Genomic DNA, 18,872 nt, shown 5'->3' on the forward strand with positions numbered 1-18,872 from the left:
TGGAGAGTGCTTTTTTTTCTTTTCTTTTTTTTGAGATGGAGTCTTGCTGTGTCACCAGGCTGGAGTGCAGTGGTACGATCTCAGCTCACTGCAACCTCCGACTCACTGGTTCAAGCAATTTTCCTGCCTCAGCCTCCCAAGTAGCTGGGATTACAGGCATGCACCACCACGCCCAGCTAATTTTTGTATTTTTAGTAGAGACGGGGCTTCACCATGTTGGCCAGGATGGTCTCGATCTCCTGACCTTGTAATCCACCCGCCTCAGCCTCCCAGAGTGCTGGGATTACAGGCGTGAGCCACCATGCCCGGCCGGAGAGCTTTTCATTAGATCCCTAGCCAGGGCTTAAAATTGATCTGAGTGCATTGCCTTCTTCTTCTACTAAATTTTTTTATTATTATTTTTTGAGATGGAGTCTCGCTCTATCACCCTGGCTGGAATGCAGTAGTGTGATCTCGGCTCGCTACAACCTCTGCCTCCTGATTCTTGTGCTTCGGTCTCCTGAGTGGCTGGGACTACAGGTGCGTGTCACCATGGCCAGCTAATTGTTGTATTTTTAGAGACAGGGTTTCAATATGTTGGCCAGGCTGGTCTTGAACCCCTGACCTCAAGTGATCCACCCCCCTTGGTCTCCCAAAGTGCTGGGATTACAGGTGTGAGGCAGCGCACCTGGCCCCTCTTCATTTTTTAACACCTTCAAAGAGCAGCTCCTTCTCCTATGAATCCACCTTCATGCGGGCACCAGGTTCAATACCTCAAAATCAATCCACTCCTGGCTTTCCTTGCTGCCCATATCCAATCAGTTGTCGAGACCCTACTGGTACTGAAATGGTTCTCTCATATTTTCCTTCCCTCTCTGTTGCTGGCAGAGCCATGTCAGTTCTGGCCGGCAGCTGGACTATGACAGTGACTTCCCACTTGGCCCACCCAGCTCCAGTTTCTCCCTTCCCCTCTGTTCTACCCAGTGAGACTCAACTGCTGTCACTCGATAAAACCTTCAATGGCTCCCTATTACCTACAAAATAAAGCACAAATTCTGCTGCTTGGTTTTCAGCCTCTTCATGACCTAGGCCCAACTATCTTTTTTTTTTCCTTAACTGCTTTTTTGAAGCGAAATTTACAGCCAGGCGCAGTGGCTCACACCTATAATCCCAGCACTTGGGGAGGCTGAGGTGGGCAGATAACTTCAGATCAGGAGTTCAAGACCAGCCTAGCCAACATGGTGAAACCCCTTCGCTATTAAAAATACAAAAATTAGCCGGGTGTGATTGTGCACACTTGTAATTACAGCTACTTGGGAGGCTGAGGCAGGAGAATTGTTTGAACCCGGGAGATAAACGTTGCAGTGAGCCAGGATTGCAGCACTGCACTCCAGCCTGGGTGACAGAGCAAGACTCTATCTCAAAAAAACAAAAGAAATTTACATAATATTAACCACTTTTGTTTATTTTGAATGACCAATTCAGCCGCATTTAGTACACTCAAAATATTGTGCAACCACCAGCTCTCTCAAGTTTCAAGATTTTTTCTTTTACCCGTAAAAGGAAGTATTATACCCACTAAGTAATCACTCCCCATTTCTCTGTCCACCTACCTCTTGGTAACCTCTAATCCACTTTCTGTCTTGATGGATTTGCCTGACCTGGATGTTTCATATAAATGGAATGATACAATATGTGGCCTTTTGTAACAGGCTTCTTTCAGCTATCTTAATGTTTTCAAGGTTCATTCATATTGTAGCATGTGTCAGAACTTTGTTCCTTTTTATGGCTGAATACTACTCCGTTAAGAGCTGGCTGGGCACCATGGCTTACATCTGTAATCCCAGCACTTTGGGAGGCCAAGGTGGGTGGATCACGAGGTCAGGAGTTTGAGACCAGCCTGACCAACATGGTGAAACCCCATCTCTACTAAAAATACAAAAATTAGCTAGACATGGTGGTGTGCACATGTAGTCCCAGCTACACAGGAGGCTGAGGCAGGGAAATCGCTTGAACCCAGGGGGTGGAGGTTTCAGTGAGCCAAGATTGCACCGTTGCACTCCAGCCTGGGCTACAGAGTGAGACTCTGTCTCAAAAAAAAAAAAAAAAAAAAAAAGAGTTGGCTGGGCGCCGTGGTTCATGCCTGTAACCCCAGCACATTGGGAGGTCGAGGTGGGTGGATCACTTGAGGTCAGGAGTTCAAGATCAGCCTGGCCAACACAACAAAACCCCGTCTCTACTAAAAATACAAAATTTAGCCCTGTTTAGTGGTGGGCGCCTGTAATCCCAGCTACTCAGGAGGCTGAGATAGGAGAATCGCTTGAACCCGGGCGGCGGAAGTTGCAGTGAACAGAGATCGCACCACTGCACTCCAGCTTTGGTGACAGAGCAAAACTCTGTCTCAAAAAAAAAAAAGTATACCACATTTTGTTTATCCATTCATCAATGGATGGGCATTCAGGTTGTTTTCACCTTTTGGTATCACAAATAGTGCTGTTAGCTGGACGTGGTGGATCATGCCTGTAATCCCAGCACTTTGCGAGGCCGAGGCAGGCAGATCACTTGATCTCAGGCTCAACATCGCAAAACCCTGTCTCTACTAAAACTACAAAAAATACTCCAGGTATGGTGGTGCACTTTTTGTAATCCCAGCTACTCTGGAGGCTGAGGCAGGAAAATTGCTTGAGCCCGGTGGTGGAGATTGCAGTGAACCAAGACCGTATCACTGCACTACAGCCTGGGTGACAGGAGTGAAACCCTGTCTCAAAAAAATTAAAAATTTAAACAAATAAATAATGCTGCTATAAACACTTGTGTATAAATTTCTGTGTGGACATATGTTTTTATTTCTCTTGGGTGTATACTTAGGAGTGGAACTGCTCGGTCATATGGAAACTGTTTAACTTGCTGAGAAACTGCCAGACTGTTTTCCACAGTGGCTACACCCGTTGTACATTTGCACCAGCAATGCTGAAGGGTTCCAGTTTCTCTATACTCTCACCAACTCTTTTTTTTATTTGAGCCATCCTAGTGTGAAGTGGTATCTCATTGTGGTTGTGATTTACTTTCCCTAATGACCAATGACATTGAACATCTTTTCATGTGCTTTTTGGTGATTCATATATCTTCTCTGGAGAAATGTCTATTCAAGTCCTTTGCCCATTGTTTAACTGAGTTATCTTTTTTTTTTCTTTTCTTTTTTTTTTTTGAGATGGAGTCTCGCTCTGCTGTCTCGGCTCACTGCCACCTCCGCCTCCTGGGTTCTGGCGATTCTCCCTCCTCAACCTCCTGAGTAGCTGAGACCACAGGCGCCTGCCATGCCCAGCTACTTTTTATGTTTTTAGTTGAGACGGGGTTTCGCCATGTTGGCCAGGCTAGTCTTGAACTCCTGGCCTCAGGCGATCCACCCATGTCGGCCTCCCTAAGTGCTGGATTACAGGCGTGTGCCACCGCGATGGGCCTTATGTTATGTTTTTGTCGTTGAGTTATGAGAGTTCTTTATATATTCTGAATATTAAACCCTTACCAGATATATGATTTGTTAATATTTTCTTCCATTCTGTAGGTTGTGTTTTCACATTCTTGATAATGTCTTTTGATGTAAAAGATTTTTATTTATTTATTATTTATTTATTTATTTATTTATTTTGGGGCTTTCCGGCAAAACTGGAAAGCCTGCTAGACAAATTCTAAAAGAGCTGTAACACTCAAAAGATTTTCTTTTAAGAAAAAGAAAGGGAAGAGGAAGAACGGTATATCACTTTTGTTGCTGACTTTCTATAGTTATATATATATATTTATGTACATAAATATATGTGTCATATATATGTGTATGTGTGTTTGTGTGTGTGTGTGTGTGTGTGTATATATGTATATTTAAAACCAAGGCTGGGCACAGTGGCTCATGCTTATAATTCAGTGCTTGTGGGAAGTCAAGGTGGGAAGATACCTTGAGGTCAGAAGTTCAAGACCAGACTGGCCAGCATAGTGAGACCCCGTCTCCATAAAAACTTTTAAGAATAGCCAGGCATGGTGATGCATACCTGTAGTCCTAGCTACTTGAAAGACTGAGGTGGGAGGTTTACTTGAGCCCAGGAGTTTGAGACTGCAGTGAGCTATGATTGTACCACTGTTTCAGCCTGGGTGACACAGTGAGACCTTGTCTGTAAAACAAAAAATTAAATTAAAAAAATTAAGAAACTCCAGAAATTTCTGTGTAACAAAATGCCCATTTGCCCTTGAGGCAGTTCTACTCTACTCTAATAAGCATAACAAACAAAACTAGGACCTAAAACCACTTGTCAATGGGACTGTTTCTTGTGTTCTGTTTTCCATTTATTCTGTTATGATCTGAAACTTCTTTTTTTTTTTGAGATGGAGTCTCGCTCTGCTGTCTCGGCTCACTGCCACCTCCGCCTCCTGGGTTCTGGCGATTCTCCCTCCTCAACCTCCTGAGTAGCTGAGACCACAGGCGCCTGCCATGCCCAGCTACTTTTTATGTTTTTAGTTGAGACGGGGTTTCGCCATGTTGGCCAGGCTAGTCTTGAACTCCTGGCCTCAGGCGATCCACCCATGTCGGCCTCCCTAAGTGCTGGATTACAGGCGTGTGCCACCGCGATGGGCCTTATGTTATGTTTTTGTCGTTGAGTTATGAGAGTTCTTTATATATTCTGAATATTAAACCCTTACCAGATATATGATTTGTTAATATTTTCTTCCATTCTGTAGGTTGTGTTTTCACATTCTTGATAATGTCTTTTGATGTAAAAGATTTTTATTTATTTATTTATTTATTTATTTATTTATTTTGGGGCTTTCCGGCAAAACTGGAAAGCCTGCTAGACAAATTCTAAAAGAGCTGTAACACTCAAAAGATTTTCTTTTAAGAAAAAGAAAGGGAAGAGGAAGAACGGTATATCACTTTTGTTGCTGACTTTCTATAGTTATATATATATATTTATGTACATAAATATATGTGTCATATATATGTGTATGTGTGTTTGTGTGTGTGTGTGTGTGTGTATATATGTATATTTAAAACCAAGGCTGGGCACAGTGGCTCATGCTTATAATTCAGTGCTTGTGGGAAGTCAAGGTGGGAAGATACCTTGAGGTCAGAAGTTCAAGACCAGACTGGCCAGCATAGTGAGACCCCGTCTCCATAAAAACTTTTAAGAATAGCCAGGCATGGTGATGCATACCTGTAGTCCTAGCTACTTGAAAGACTGAGGTGGGAGGTTTACTTGAGCCCAGGAGTTTGAGACTGCAGTGAGCTATGATTGTACCACTGTTTCAGCCTGGGTGACACAGTGAGACCTTGTCTGTAAAACAAAAAATTAAATTAAAAAAATTAAGAAACTCCAGAAATTTCTGTGTAACAAAATGCCCATTTGCCCTTGAGGCAGTTCTACTCTACTCTAATAAGCATAACAAACAAAACTAGGACCTAAAACCACTTGTCAATGGGACTGTTTCTTGTGTTCTGTTTTCCATTTATTCTGTTATGATCTGAAACTTCTTTTTTTTTTTGAGATGTAGTCTCGCTCTGTCACTCAGGCTGGAGTGCAGTTGCGCGATCTTGGCTCATTGCAAGCTCCGCCTCCCGGGTTCACGCCATTCCTCTCCCTCAGCCTTCTGAGAAGCTGGGACTACAGGTGGCAGCCACCACGCCCCTGGCTAATTTTTTGTATTTTTAGAGACGGGATTTCACCATGTTAGCCAGGATGATCTGGATCTCCTGACCTCGTGATCCCCCCACCTTGGCCTCCAAGTGCTAGGATTACAGGCATGAGCCACCACGCCCAGCCATGATCTGAAGCTTCTAATACCATGTGCATGTTAAGGTTCCCTATTTCTGCCTGACTCTTGTTCTTTTCAGATTGTCAGTTAGCAGCTCTATTGTTAAGTACAAATCACTTTCATTCCCCTTATTAGTCCTGGACCCCAGAAAGGTGGCCTTTTCCCTGGGGTGGGAGGTGTGGCTAGGCAACTGTTCGGTGTGCTTACCTCATAGGAGAGGCCCTGGGGCTTAGGACTATGCTGAGGTTCGAGATGGGGCCTCAAAGGAGAAGATGCTCTTCGACTCTGCGTTTGTCTGCATCTTTCCCCGCTGGTTCCTGGACACTCACCAGTCACAGTAATATGACTGCTGAATACACCCCTGCTTAGACCAGCGGGCTTCCCTCTGCTGCATGGCTTGGACTATCTCTAACCCGGAAAGGAATCCCTGTCTGCTCTCCCCAAGCATTTCTCTTCCATCCATTCCATTCACAATAAAAACTTAGGGTAGTTCTCTTTTTTTTTTTTTGAGACGGGGGTCTTGCTCTGTCACCCAGAGCAGTGGCTTTATCTTAGCTCAGTGCAATCTCTGTCTCCCAGGCTCCAGTAATCCTCCCACCTCAGCCTCCCAAGTAGCTGAGACTACAGGTGTGCACCACCACTCCAGGCAAATTTTTAATTTTTTTTTTTTTTTTTGTAGAGACAGAGGTTTCACTGTATTGCCCAAGACAGTCTTGAACTCCTGACCTCAAATGATCCTCCCTCCTTGGCCTCCAAAGTGCTGGGATTACAGGCATGAGGAATGCCTGGCCCTTCGTACAACATTTCATTTTATAATGAGAGAGGACATTTAAGACACCAACGAAACCATCCAGGTCACAGGTTTAAATAAATGCTGCAGTGCTACTGCTTGAGTGCAAACAAGAACCGGCAGGAGGTTGAGGGATATTGGATCTGATCTTTGGAGACCATGTGAAGAGCAGCACAGGGCTGTCATATTTCGTGGCTGGGTTTAGCAAGATTGCAACTGAATAAGCAAAGAAATTAGAATGACGTGCTCCAAACATTAGTATGGGCAGGACCAAATATTAACTCAGGACAATTAAAGCCCAACAGGAGGGGAGCTTGCCATGCTGGGCATATTATGGGACCAAACTTGGGTCCACCGACCCAAAGCAGAAAAGCCAAACACTGACATTAGGATTTGCAGCAGAGAAAGTGAGGCATTTCTTGCAGGGCTCCAAGCAAGGAAAATTGAGTAGCCAATGCTTAAGACCCAGACTCCCCTGTGGCTTACATGTCAGGGTTTTGTTGTTGCTGTTTTAGAGTCAGGGTCTCACTTTGTTGCCCAGGCTGGAATACAGCTCACTGCAGCCACAAACTCTTGGCTCAAGCAATGCTTCTGTCTCAGCCTCCCAAGTAGCTGGGACTGTAGGTACGTACCACTATGCCCAGCTATTTTTTTTTTTTTTTTTTTGAGACAGAGTTTTGCTCTTGTTGCCCTGGCTGGAGTGCAATGGCGTGATCTCGGCTCACCGCATCCTCCACCTCTCAGGTTCAAGAGATTCTCCTGCCTCAGCCTGCAGAGTAGCTGGGATTACAGGCATGCGCCACCAATGCTTGGCTAATTTTGTATTTTTAGTAGAAGAGAAGTTTCTCCATATTGGTCAGGCTGGTCTCGAACTCCCGGCCTCAGGTGACCCACCCACCTCAGCCTCCCAAAGTGCTGGAATTACAGGCGTGAGCCACCGCACCTGGCCATGCCCAGCTAATTTTTTAAAAATTATTTTTTGTGGAGATGAGATCTCACTATGTTGCACAGACTGGTCTTGAACTCCTGGTTTCAAGTGACCCTCCTGCCTCAATCTCTCAAAGAGTTGATATTACAGATGAGAGCCACCATGCCCAGCCCATGTAATGGGGTTTAAAAGGTGGGGAGGCAGAGGTTGCAGGCAAAGTCATAAATCAATATATGGAGACTAGGTATTGGTTTGACCTAAAAAGGCAGGATATCTTGAAGCAGGAGATTACAGACTACAAGCAGATTCAAAGGCTTTCTGATTTGCTGTTAGCTAAGGAAGGGAAGCTTTGTCTAAAGTCTTGGGATCAGCATAAAAGAATGTCACCTCTGGCCCGTGGGCATAACTTCCTCCAGGGCCCTCAGGAAGAAATTTAGAACAAAGAACAGCGGACAGAGTTCAGTCCTCAGTTTTCCCTCATCTGAGGTCTGTGTGCCAGCGGATTCATCTGTGGAGGTCTGGGATTCTTAAAAACAACTCAGGGCCATATGTTAAGGCGTTATCTTTAGTTTATAGGGAACCAAACATCCTATGAGTCTAACTTCCTTGCCTATTGTTTTAAGCTGCAATTACTTTCTTGCTTATCAAGTTGCTCACTTACTTCTGAGGGCTAGCTAGTGCTTGGAACTTCCCCTGAAGAAACCCAAGATGTTCCCTTATTTCCATGTTGTGGGGGGTGGGATGTGGCACGTCCGAGGGGTCCCTGCTCAATCTCAGGCAAAGCCCTGCCTTCCTTCACATCCTTTGCGTGGTTGTTCCTTTTTTTTTTTTTTTTGAGACAGTCTCACACTGTCACCCAGGCTGGAGTGCAGTGGCACAATCTTGGCTCACTGCAACCTCCACCTGCTGGGTTCAAGCGACTCTCCTGCCTCAGCCTCCCGAGTAACTGGGATTATAGGCGCGTACCACCATGCCTGGCTAATTTTTGTATTTCTAGTAGAGATGGGATTTCACCGGCTGGGTTCAAACTCCCGACCTCAGGTGATCTGCCCACCTTGGCCTCCCAAAGTGCTGGGATTACGGGCATAAGCCACCACCCTCGGCCCACGCAGTTGTTCTAGAACTCCAGTTCCTCTCCCTGTGATCTTCCTCTCCCTCTGTTTCTGCCTTGGGAAGTGGCTTCCAGACATCACTCCTACTCTCACCTGGATAGGAAAAGCGAACACTTCCCAGGCCCCCATTTATCAAGGGAAGAGGCTGTCCTCCTCGTACCACCCCAGACCCAAGAAACACACATCAAAAGAGAAGAGGAAGCACACACCAGTCAGTTTCATCAACAGCGTGGACCCAGCCATGCCCTCATCACCATGACTCGCATGCTTCAGCAAACACACTAGACACAGGCCATAGAGCAATATCTATGCTGGTTTTGCTAATGGCACTCTCCAAGGACTTCAGCTTCTTTCAGCCCTCCATGCATCTGAAGTTTTAGTCCTTCTAAGAACAGTAATTGAGAGTTTGAGCTCCAATATCCTAGGTCTGAGTCTTTTTCTTTGAGACAACAAGATCTCACTCTGTATCCCAGGCTGGAGTGCAGTGGTGCAATCATGACTCATGATAGCCTCAACCTCCTGGGCTCAAGTGATTCTCCTGTCTCAGCTTCCTGAGTAGCTGGGACTGCAGGTGTGTAGTACCATGTCCAGCTAATTTTTTGTATTTTTAGTAGAGATAGAGTCTCATGTTGCCCATGTTACCCATGTTGTCTTGAACTCCTGGCCTCAGGCCATCCTCCTGCCTCAGCCTCCCACACTGCTGGGATTACAGGTGAGAGCCCCCCTGACTAGCCAGTCTGAGTCTCTTACTCTTCCACTTACTGTCTCTGTGCCTTGGGCAAGTGACTTACCCGCTCAGTTTCCTCCTCCATTAAAGGGATAATAACACATACCTCATCATTTATTGAGAAGATTTATTAAATCATTGATTTAAAGTGCTCGGCACAGTTCCTGGCACACAGTAAACACACAAAATATCTCAGTAATTATATTATTTAATAAGGTAGGTTTGACCCACATTTTTGTTACCTTTCATGAGACCATGTTCATTTTACTGTCCCTCCACCCACCCAAGCCCCTGGCCCCACTGCACCAGCTCAGCTCAGGAATTGCTTTTGAGTTCAGCTGAGGTCCCTTGACCTCCTACTATGCCACAGAAGTATAATGTGGGACTGTTTTGAAGTTTTGTTCCAGTTTTTGCCCTTTTTTTTTCTTCTCTGTAGGCACAGGCAGCCTCGAATTCTCCCCCAACAAGCTCAGGGTCAAGTGGTTATGGGGTTACGTTCTCAGGGGTGGGGAGGGGGTGGGCTGATGCCCCCAAAGGAAGCTGCTTTTTCCCAGGAAGCTCCCTCAGAGCAGATCCAGTTCTGTGGGAGGATGGGCAGGTCTAAGAAGACACTTTTTTTGAGATCGTCTATTGAGATCATCTGTGTCACGACTCACCTAAGCCAATTTGGCCATTCACATTTATTAAGCCCCCCCTTTCTATTTTTTATTCTTTTGGAGACAGAGTCTCACTCTGTCACCTAGGCTGTAGTGAAGTGGTGTGATCTCGGCTCACTGCAACCTGTACTTCCCGGGTTCAAGCAATTATCCTGCCTCAGCCTCTGGAGTAACTGGGATTACAGGCATGCACCACCAAGCCCTGCTAATTTTTGTTTTATTAGGAGAGATGGGGTTTCACCATGTTGGCCAGGCTGGTCTCGAACTCCTGACCTCATGTGATCCACCTGCCTCAGCCTCCCAAAGTGCTAGGATTACAGGTGTGAGCCACCACACCTGGCCTTATTAAGCCCTTTTAAGAATTAATGGAGGCTGGGCATGGTGGCTTATGCCTGTAATCCCAGCACTTTGGGAGGCCAAGGCAGGAAGATCACCTGAGGTCAGGAGTTCGAAACCAGCCTGGCCAACATGGTGAAACCCCATCTCTACTAAAAAGGTACAAAAATTAACCAGGGGTGGTGGTGCGTGCCTGTAGTCCCAGATTGGTGGCTGAGGCAGGACAGTTGTTGAACTCGGGAGGCAGAGGCTGCAGTGAGCTGAGATCGCACCACTGCACTCCAGCCTGGGCAACAAAGCGAGACTCTGTCTCAAAAAAAAAAAAAAGAAAAATTAATTGGTGTGGCTCACCACAAAAAGTTAGAAGTAGGTGATGGCGATTTGCAGTTTGTTACAAGGAAACTGTGGCTCCATGAGGCAGTTTGTTACAATGAAAGCAAGTCTCAGAGACTACAGCTCTTGTCCCACCTGCAAATATTGACCAGCAAGCTGGCAAGTAACAGCTGCAGAGCCTGTTCCGTAAGTTCTGTGGAATGGCAGCTCTCTGTTCTTTCAGGACATTGCAGGAAATGTTTACCTAAGGCAAATTCAAACGATATCCCAGGAGCTGGACTGTACAGACTTATCAGGACTGGAGGAGGGAAGCCTCTGAAAGACCAGGACACAGGGCTGTGCCCGAAATCTTGGGCACCATGCAAAGTATAAGGGCTACTGGAATTGCAGTGGCAGGAGGATCACCACAGAACAATGTCCGAAGCCAGTCCAAGGAGCTTAAATCCAGCCATCCCACCAGTATAAAGTTGCTTATAAATCCACTACGCCAATTAACAAAGCTAACCGAAGGGCTTAGAGTTTCCTCTCTGGAATAGGGGCTCCTGATTAGCCTTTCAGATGCTAACTAAACATCCCCAAATTGTGTATTTCCAATTGAGAATTGTGAAGATCAAACCTAACACACACGCGCGTGCACACACACACACACAACCTTTGCTGAAGTACACCACTTAAAAGTAAATCAGACAATATAAAAGCTTACAGCTCTTCAAATCCTTTTTTGTGCTAAGTCAGAAAAAATAGCACGACTTATACCTAGCCACGAATTCTGAAAACAAGCCACAAGTTCACATCTGGGCTCTCTGTCTTGTACCCAGTAACATAGACAGCCACCTGCCTGACCCCCATATCTCAGTCAGCTTCCCTGACACCCTGCCTCCAGGTATATCCTCTCACTGGAGACCCAGGGCATTTAGGAGTGTCCCTAGAAGGACTTCACATGAATATGCAGGTAACTAGAGGACCCTTAAAAGGTAACGCTTTGGCCAGATGCGGTGGCTCACGCCTGTAATCCCAGCACTTTGGGAGGCTGAGGTGGGCTGATCACCTGAGGTCGGGAGTTCAAGACCAGCCTGACCAACACGGAGAAACCCCGTCTCTACTAAAAATACAAAAATTAGCCAGGCATAGTGGTATGTACCTACAGTCTCAGCTACTCAGGAGGCTGAGGCAGGAGAATCACTTAGAACCCGGGAGGTGGAGGTTGCAGTGAGCCAAGATCACACCATTACACTCTAGCCAGGGCAACAAGAGCGAAACTCCATCTCAAAAAAAAGTAGCACTTCAGAAACAGAAAGTCAAATACCACATGTTCTCACTTAGAAGTGAGAGCTAAACCATGGGTACCCATGGACATACAGAATGGAATAATGGGCACTGGAGACTCCAAAAGGTAGGAGAGTGGGGGGGATAAGGGCTGAAAAATTACCTGTTGGGTACAGTGTTCCCTGTTTGGGTGATGGGTTCACTGAAAGCCCAGCCTTCACCATTACACAATATGCGCATGGCAGAAATCTGTGCTTGTACCCCCAAAATCTTGAAAAAAGAAAAAAGAAGCAAAAACGGTAGAGCTTGCACCCACTGCAAGTGGTTTATGAGAATGTGGTGTAGAAAAGGGTCCCTGAAGGTGGCCCTGGGAGAGGAGCCCAGGTGGAGACGGTCCCAGATCATGGGGGAGCCAGCAATGAAAAGAGGAGGCTTGGACACCTGGATATGGGAGGGAGCGGAGGAAACCAGAAGTCAGGAAGGAGCGGGGCAAGATTCTGTTGAGTGCACAAGACCTTGAACATGCTTACACTTGAACATGCTTACAGATTAAATGTCCGTCAGCTGCTTTAGCTGTTCACGGCTTTTCAGATTAGCTGCCCAGAGTGTGGGCAGCTTTTCTATAAGCACTGCGGATTATTTATTCTGGAGAAGCTCTGGCAGTGCCTCTCATACTTTCAGTGCCAGTCAGAATTGCCCTAGGTGCTCTTTGTAATGCAGACTCTAGGTCCCCATGCCCAGAACTTATCATTCAGGACACCCAGAGTGAAACACAGGAATTCAGATTTTTAAGAAAAACCACTGGTGATTCTATTGCACATTGACCCCGATGTAGCACCCTCTAGGTGTGGAGCACTTTTTTTTCAACAGGAAAATAGCTATATAAATTAGTAAATTTATTAAATACCATATACTCAATATAAGATTTGAACAATTCTTGTTTTTGTTTTTTCTTTTTTTCTTTTTTTTGAGACGGAGTTTCGCTCTTGTTGCCCAGGCTGGAGTGCAATGGCATGATCCCAGCTTACCGCAACCTCCTCTTCCCGGGTTCAAGCGATTCTCCTGCCTCAGCCTCCTTGAGTAGCTGGGACTACAGGCACCCACCCGCCACCACACCCAGATAATTTTGTATTTTTAGTAGAGATGGGGTTTCTACTGTTGGTCAAGTTGGTCTCAAACTCTCGATCTCAGATGATCCACCCACCTCGGCCTCCCAAAGTGCTGAGATTACAGACGTGAGCCACAACGCCCGGCCTACAATTCTTAAAAGTGTAAAGAAAACAGGGCACAGTGACTCACAAGTATAGTCATATCTATTCAGGAGGCTGAGGCAGCAGGATTGCTTGTGCATGCACTCGAAACCTCCCAGGGTTTCAAAGCTGCAGTGAGCTAAGATCATGCCAGTGTACTCCAGTCTGGGTGACAGAGCAAGGCCCTGTCAAAAAAAAAAAAGAAAAGAAAAGAAAAAAATAAAAGAGTCACTGAAATCCTATCACCTGAGATGTTTGGTTATCTTATTAACAGTTTAGATACTGTCATTTCAGGAAATGTTTAGGCATGAATACACATGAATACATTTGCATAAGCAGGATCATACATTTTGTGGGACTTTCTGTTTGTTAGTTTGGTTGGTGGTTTGTTGTAGAGACGGGGTTTTGATATGTTGTCCAGGCTGGTCTTGAGCTCCTGGCCTCAACTGATCCTCCTGCTTCTGCCTCCCAAAGTGCTGCCTACCAAATGAGGACACTTAAATGCTGTCTTTTCTTTCTTTTTTCTCCCCCGTCCCCTGCTTTTATCCTCCCCTGCTCCTACCAGCATCTCCACCACTCTCTGGTGTATGTCCTTCCGTATTTTTCTCCCAGCTTGCATAAGCAAACATATCTGTATGGGACTCTGTCACTGTTTGACAAAAATAGGTTCTTTTTTTTAAAAAAATTGAGATGGGGGTCTCACTATATTGCCCAGGCTGATCTCAAATTCCTAAACTCAATCGATCCTTCCACCTTGGCCTCCCAAAGTGTTGGGATTACAGGTGTGAGCCACTGCTCCCAACCAAAAAAAAATATTTTTGAGGGGGGTTTATTTTTTGAGACAGAGTTTCGCTCTTGTTGCCCAGGCTGGAGTGCAATGGCACAATCTCAGCTTACAGCAACCTCTGCCTCCTGGGTTCAAGTGATTCTCCTGCCTCAGCCTCCCAAGTAGCTGGGATTACAGGCATGCACCACCATGCCCAGCTAATTTTGTATTTTTAGAAGAGACTGGATTTTACTATGTTGATCAAGCTGGTCTTGAACACCTGACCTCAGGTGATCCACCTACCTTGGTCTCCCAAAGTTCTGGGATTACAGGTGTGAGCCACTGCTCCCAGCCAGAAAAAAAAAAAAAAAAAGTTCTTACTGTATATTCACTACTTGGTGATTTTGCCTTTTTTTCATTTACTGTTACTTCTTTGAAACCCCTTTAAATGAGTGGGTGCAGATTTAATGGTTCCTTCCAATGACTAAGTGTTATCCCATGGCAGGGCACAACTCATGTGTTCTCTATTTCTATTATTCTGCCAACAAAACAGTGCTGCAAGACGTGCCTGGCCGAAAAGCAGTTTATAATATTTCAGGTTAACCTGCTGTGTTTGGATCTATTAGGTCTGGTTATATCATAAGCCACACCAAAAGTTAGCGGCTTAAACCAGTGATCATTTGACTTAGCTGAGGGTCAGCCAGGTGGTACCATTAAGCTCTGGGCTGGCTCTGCTGATCTCTTCTGGGTGCCCGTGTGTGTTTTCGGTCAGCTGGCAGTTGGCCAAAACGTGACGTCTCAGAGTTGGCAGGCTGGTTGGCCTGGGGGCAGGAGGGTCTCAGCTGGGGTGTCTTGTCCCTGCTCCATGGGGGCTCTCATCTTCCAGTAGTCTGGCCCTAGCCTTTCCACATGGTGCTCCGAAGGTTCCAAAGAACAGAAAGAGAGGCAAGCCCAAGTGTGCATCTCTGCTTGTGGCATGTTTATTTTTGTTCCACTGACCAAGACAAGCCATGTGGCAATACCTGGAGTCAGTATGAGCGATGACTACTCAAAAACATGGGGCCAGTGCAGTGGCTGACACCTGTAATCCCAGCACTTTGGGAGGCCGAGGCAGGAGGATCATTTAAGGCCAAGAGTTTGAGACCAGCCTGGGTATCATAGCAAGACCTTATATCATTTTTAAAAAAGAAAAAATAAAAAGAACATAAGTACGGAGGGAGAGGAATTATGCTGGTCATTCTTTTGTTTTATTTATTTATTTTTTTGAGATGGAGTCTCACTCTGTCACCCAAGCTGGAGAGTACAGTGGCACCATCTCGACTCACTGCAACCTCTGTCTCCCAGGTTCATGCAATTCTCCTGCCTTGGCCTCCTGAGTAGCTGGGATTACAGGTGCCTACCACCATGCCTGGCTAATTTTTGTATTTTTGGTAGAGACGGGGTTTCACCATGTTGGCCAGGCTGGTCTCGAACTCCTGATCTCAGGTGATCTTCTCACCTTGGCCCCCTAAATTGCTGGGATTATAGGCGTGAGCCACCACACTGAGCCATGTTGACCACTCTTATACACAACCTACCCCATCTGCTAAGAGGCTCTAAATGTTTAATAGGAAAGGAAAGTCTTGGGAAATTTGTGAACCAGAGGACAGGGGCTTGTCTTTTCCTGCCCAAAGATTGGTTCCAGTGATGTGACATTGTTAGCACATTTCTAATGATCCAAGTGTTGCAGAACTTACTCTGGGACTCTTGAGACTCGGGCTCTGGAAGAGCTGACACCACCTGGCCCGTCCTCCCTCCCTCCACAAAAGCTCCCAGCAGAGACCTCTCCCAGTAGCTGCTCTGCGCACCTGCTCCTGTGAGGCCTCAGGAAGTTTCCTCTTTCCTTAGCTCTCGCATATCCACGGGTTACATATATACAAATATACCGCCTGTTGGCCGGGCATGGTGGCTCATGCCTGTAATCCCAGAACTCTGGGAGGCCAAGGGGTGCAGATCATTTGAGGCCAGGAGTTCACAACCAGCCTGGCCAACATGGTGAAACCCCGTCTCTACTAAAATACAAAAATTAGCTGGGAGTGGTGTCGCATGCCTGTAATTCCAGCTACTCGGGAGGCTGAGGCAGAATAGCCTGGACTCAGGAGGTGGAGGCTGCAGTGAGCTGAGATTGCACCACTGCCCTACAGCCTGGGCGACAGAGCGAGACTCTGTCTCGGAAGAAAAACAAACAAACAAATGTAGTGCCTGTGGAATACCCTGTTAAAAGAAAGTCCTCTTAGTAGAACACCAGCCTCTGGCAAGTATTCCTTTCTGAGTCTTCACTGCTGCCTCTCAGGGTCATCTCAGGTCCAGCCTGTGACTTCACCGTAGGCCATGCCAAAACTATTAGACTTGGAGGACTTGGTTCTGGTCCTGTGTATTCTCAGGCCAGTTGCTTTATGTCTCTGGATTTCCCTTTTTAAATCTATTAAGTGAAGGAATCAATGAGGACAGTGCTTCCCAAAGTTTAATGTGCATGTGAATCACCCAGAGATCTTGTTAGACATGCAGAATTTCAGACTCCATCTGAGACAGCTGACTCGGCATCTGTTCTGCCAGGCACGGCGGTTCATGCCTGTAATCCCAGCACTTTGGGATGCTGAGGTGGGCGGATCACCTGAGGATCCAGGAATTCGAGACCAGCCTGACCAACACAGGGAAAGCTCGTCTCTACTAAAAATACAAAATTAGCCAGGCGTGATGGTGCATACCTGTAATCCCAGCTACTTGCAAGGCTGAGGCAGGAGAATCGCTTGCACCCCGGAGGCGGAGGTTGCGGTGAGCTGAGATAGTGCCATTGCACTCCAGCCTGGGCAACAAGAGCGAGACTCCATCTAAAAACAAAAACAAAAGCTCTAGAGCTGTTTTTTTTCTCAACCTGGACTGCACGGTAGAATCTCCTGGGGGAAGTTTTAAGTATGAGTGCTGGGTGCCCCTGCCTACAGATTCTGATTCACTTGGTCTTAGGTGCACCTTGGGCATTGGGCACCTCTAGGCTTGAAGGGCTGGGGAAAGGGAGGGCTAGAGGAACCTGGAGGGAGCAGCGTAGAAGAGGACTCGGCCACTGTTAACCTGCAGCCTGGCAGGGAAATGGCCAAGGGGGGATCAATATCCCAACCACCTCTCCTCCCACTCTCTCATTTGCTGCCAGAGTGTACCATGCACTAGACCCAGCTGGATTCCAGAGCACAGGAAAGCACAGGTGAAGCAGTCCATAAACATCATCTCCTGGGGCTCAAGATGGGATGAAGAGGGATGGAGAAAGGGTCTGAATCCTGGGGCGCAGGGTGGGATGAAGAAGGATGGAGAATGGGTCTGAAAAGGCAAATAGAAATGATCTGGCCAGGTGCGATGGCTCACACCTGTAATCCCAACACTTTGGGTGGCCAAGGCGGGCAGATCACCTGAGGTCAGAAGTTTGAGACCAGCCTGGCCAACATGGTGAAACCCCGTCTCTACTAATAATACAAAAATTAGCCAGGAGTGGTGGCACATACCTGTAATCCCAGTTACTCGGGAGGCTGAGACACGAGAATCGCTTGAACCCGGGAGAGGGAGGTTGCAAGTGAGCCAAGATCACGCCGCTGCACTCCAGCCTGGGCGACAGAGTAAGACTCTGTCTCAAAAAAAAACAAACAAACAAGAAAAAGCCAAATGAAATTCTCCAGCAGAGGATGCTTGTTTTAAAATGCAGATTTAAGGAGACTGGGCGCAGTGGCTCACGATAGTAATCTCAGCACTTTGGGAGACTGAGGTGGGTGGATCACCTGAGGTCAGGAGTTCAAGATCAGCCTGGCCAACATGGCAAAACCCCATTTCTACTAAAAATACAAAAATTACCCGGGTGTGGTGGCGCGCGTCTGCAGTCCTGGCTACACTGGAGGCTGAGGTGGGAGAGTCGCTTGAAGCCGGGAGGCGGAGGTTGCAGTGAGCTGAGATAAGGCCACTGCACTCTAGCCTGGGCGACAGTGAGACTCCGTTTCAAAAAAAAAAAAAATGGTGTTTAACACCAGGTTCCGTGGCTCATGCCTATAATCCCAGCACTCTGAAGGCCGAGGCAGGCAGATCACTTGAGGCCAGGAGTTCGAGAGCAGCCTGGCCAACATAGCAAAACCCCATCTTTACTAAAAATACAAAGAATTAGCCGGGCGTGGTGGCGCATGCCTTTAATCCCAGCTGCTTGGGAGGCTGAGGAATGAGAATCACTTTAACCCCAGAGGCGGAAGTTGCAGTGAGCTAATATTGCACCACTGTACTCCACCCTGGGTGACAGAGTGAGAATCTGTCTCAAAAAAAAAAAAAAAAAGACAACAACAACAAAACCTGGCTGCGGTGGTGCCTGCCTGGAGTCCTGGCTACCTGAGAGGCTGAGGTGGGAGTTTGAGACCAGGACAGACAACATATTAATAGCAAGATTCCATCCCAAGAAAAAAAAAAAGAAAAAGAATGATGTTTAAATTTACCATTTAAACCATTTACCATTTACCAGAGGAAAATGAAAGGGGTGTATTCTTGATAAGACATGGACTCCACATGACATGAAACATTCCTCTGAGGACTGAGCCTTGTATCACTTTTACGTGACCTGAATATCTGACATCCCACCACCTGTGACCGCAGGGGAGGTTGCACTCTATTTTGATGCTCAATGTCCAATGTCACAACTGTCCACTGGCTTGATTATAAGAAACAATTTTGCCTCAGATTCTCCCAGCCCCGCTGCAGGATTTCTAGGGACCACAGTGCTTCCCACGTGCCCACACCCTCTTAGCTGCAGTCGCCACAAAGCATTTGCTGTCTCCTTCCCTTCCTTTAGGTCCACAGCTGCTGCCCACACCATTTCTGGGAAAAGCCTTACCACGACCCCTGCCCTCCCAAGAAGGCCATGAGCCAT

The 18,872-nt window shown here is 46.6% G+C and overlaps 1 long non-coding RNA gene and 2 other non-coding genes across 3 annotated transcripts; all 3 read right to left on the reverse strand.

The window, feature by feature from the left end:
- Nucleotides 1-3,627: 3,627 nt before the first annotated feature.
- LOC117082894 lies at nucleotides 3,628-3,688 on the reverse strand. The gene has a single exon (XR_004436821.1). It is a non-coding gene; the product is annotated as a U7 small nuclear RNA (small nuclear RNA).
- A 1,099-nt stretch (nucleotides 3,689-4,787) lies between these two features.
- LOC117082895 lies at nucleotides 4,788-4,848 on the reverse strand. Its single transcript, XR_004436822.1, has one exon. It is a non-coding gene; the product is annotated as a U7 small nuclear RNA (small nuclear RNA).
- Nucleotides 4,849-11,909: 7,061 nt separating this feature from the next.
- LOC117082551 lies at nucleotides 11,910-17,534 on the reverse strand. The gene is made up of 3 exons (XR_004436664.1): nucleotides 17,476-17,534; nucleotides 16,690-17,293; nucleotides 11,910-12,367 (listed from the first exon to the last, which is right to left on the reverse strand). It is a non-coding gene; the product is annotated as an uncharacterized LOC117082551 (long non-coding RNA).
- Between the last annotated feature and the right edge of the window lie 1,338 nt (nucleotides 17,535-18,872).

Source organism: Trachypithecus francoisi, unplaced genomic scaffold (genome assembly GCF_009764315.1).
Source record: "Trachypithecus francoisi isolate TF-2019V2 unplaced genomic scaffold, Tfra_2.0 Lachesis_group9, whole genome shotgun sequence".
NCBI classification, from domain to species: domain Eukaryota; kingdom Metazoa; phylum Chordata; class Mammalia; order Primates; family Cercopithecidae; genus Trachypithecus; species Trachypithecus francoisi.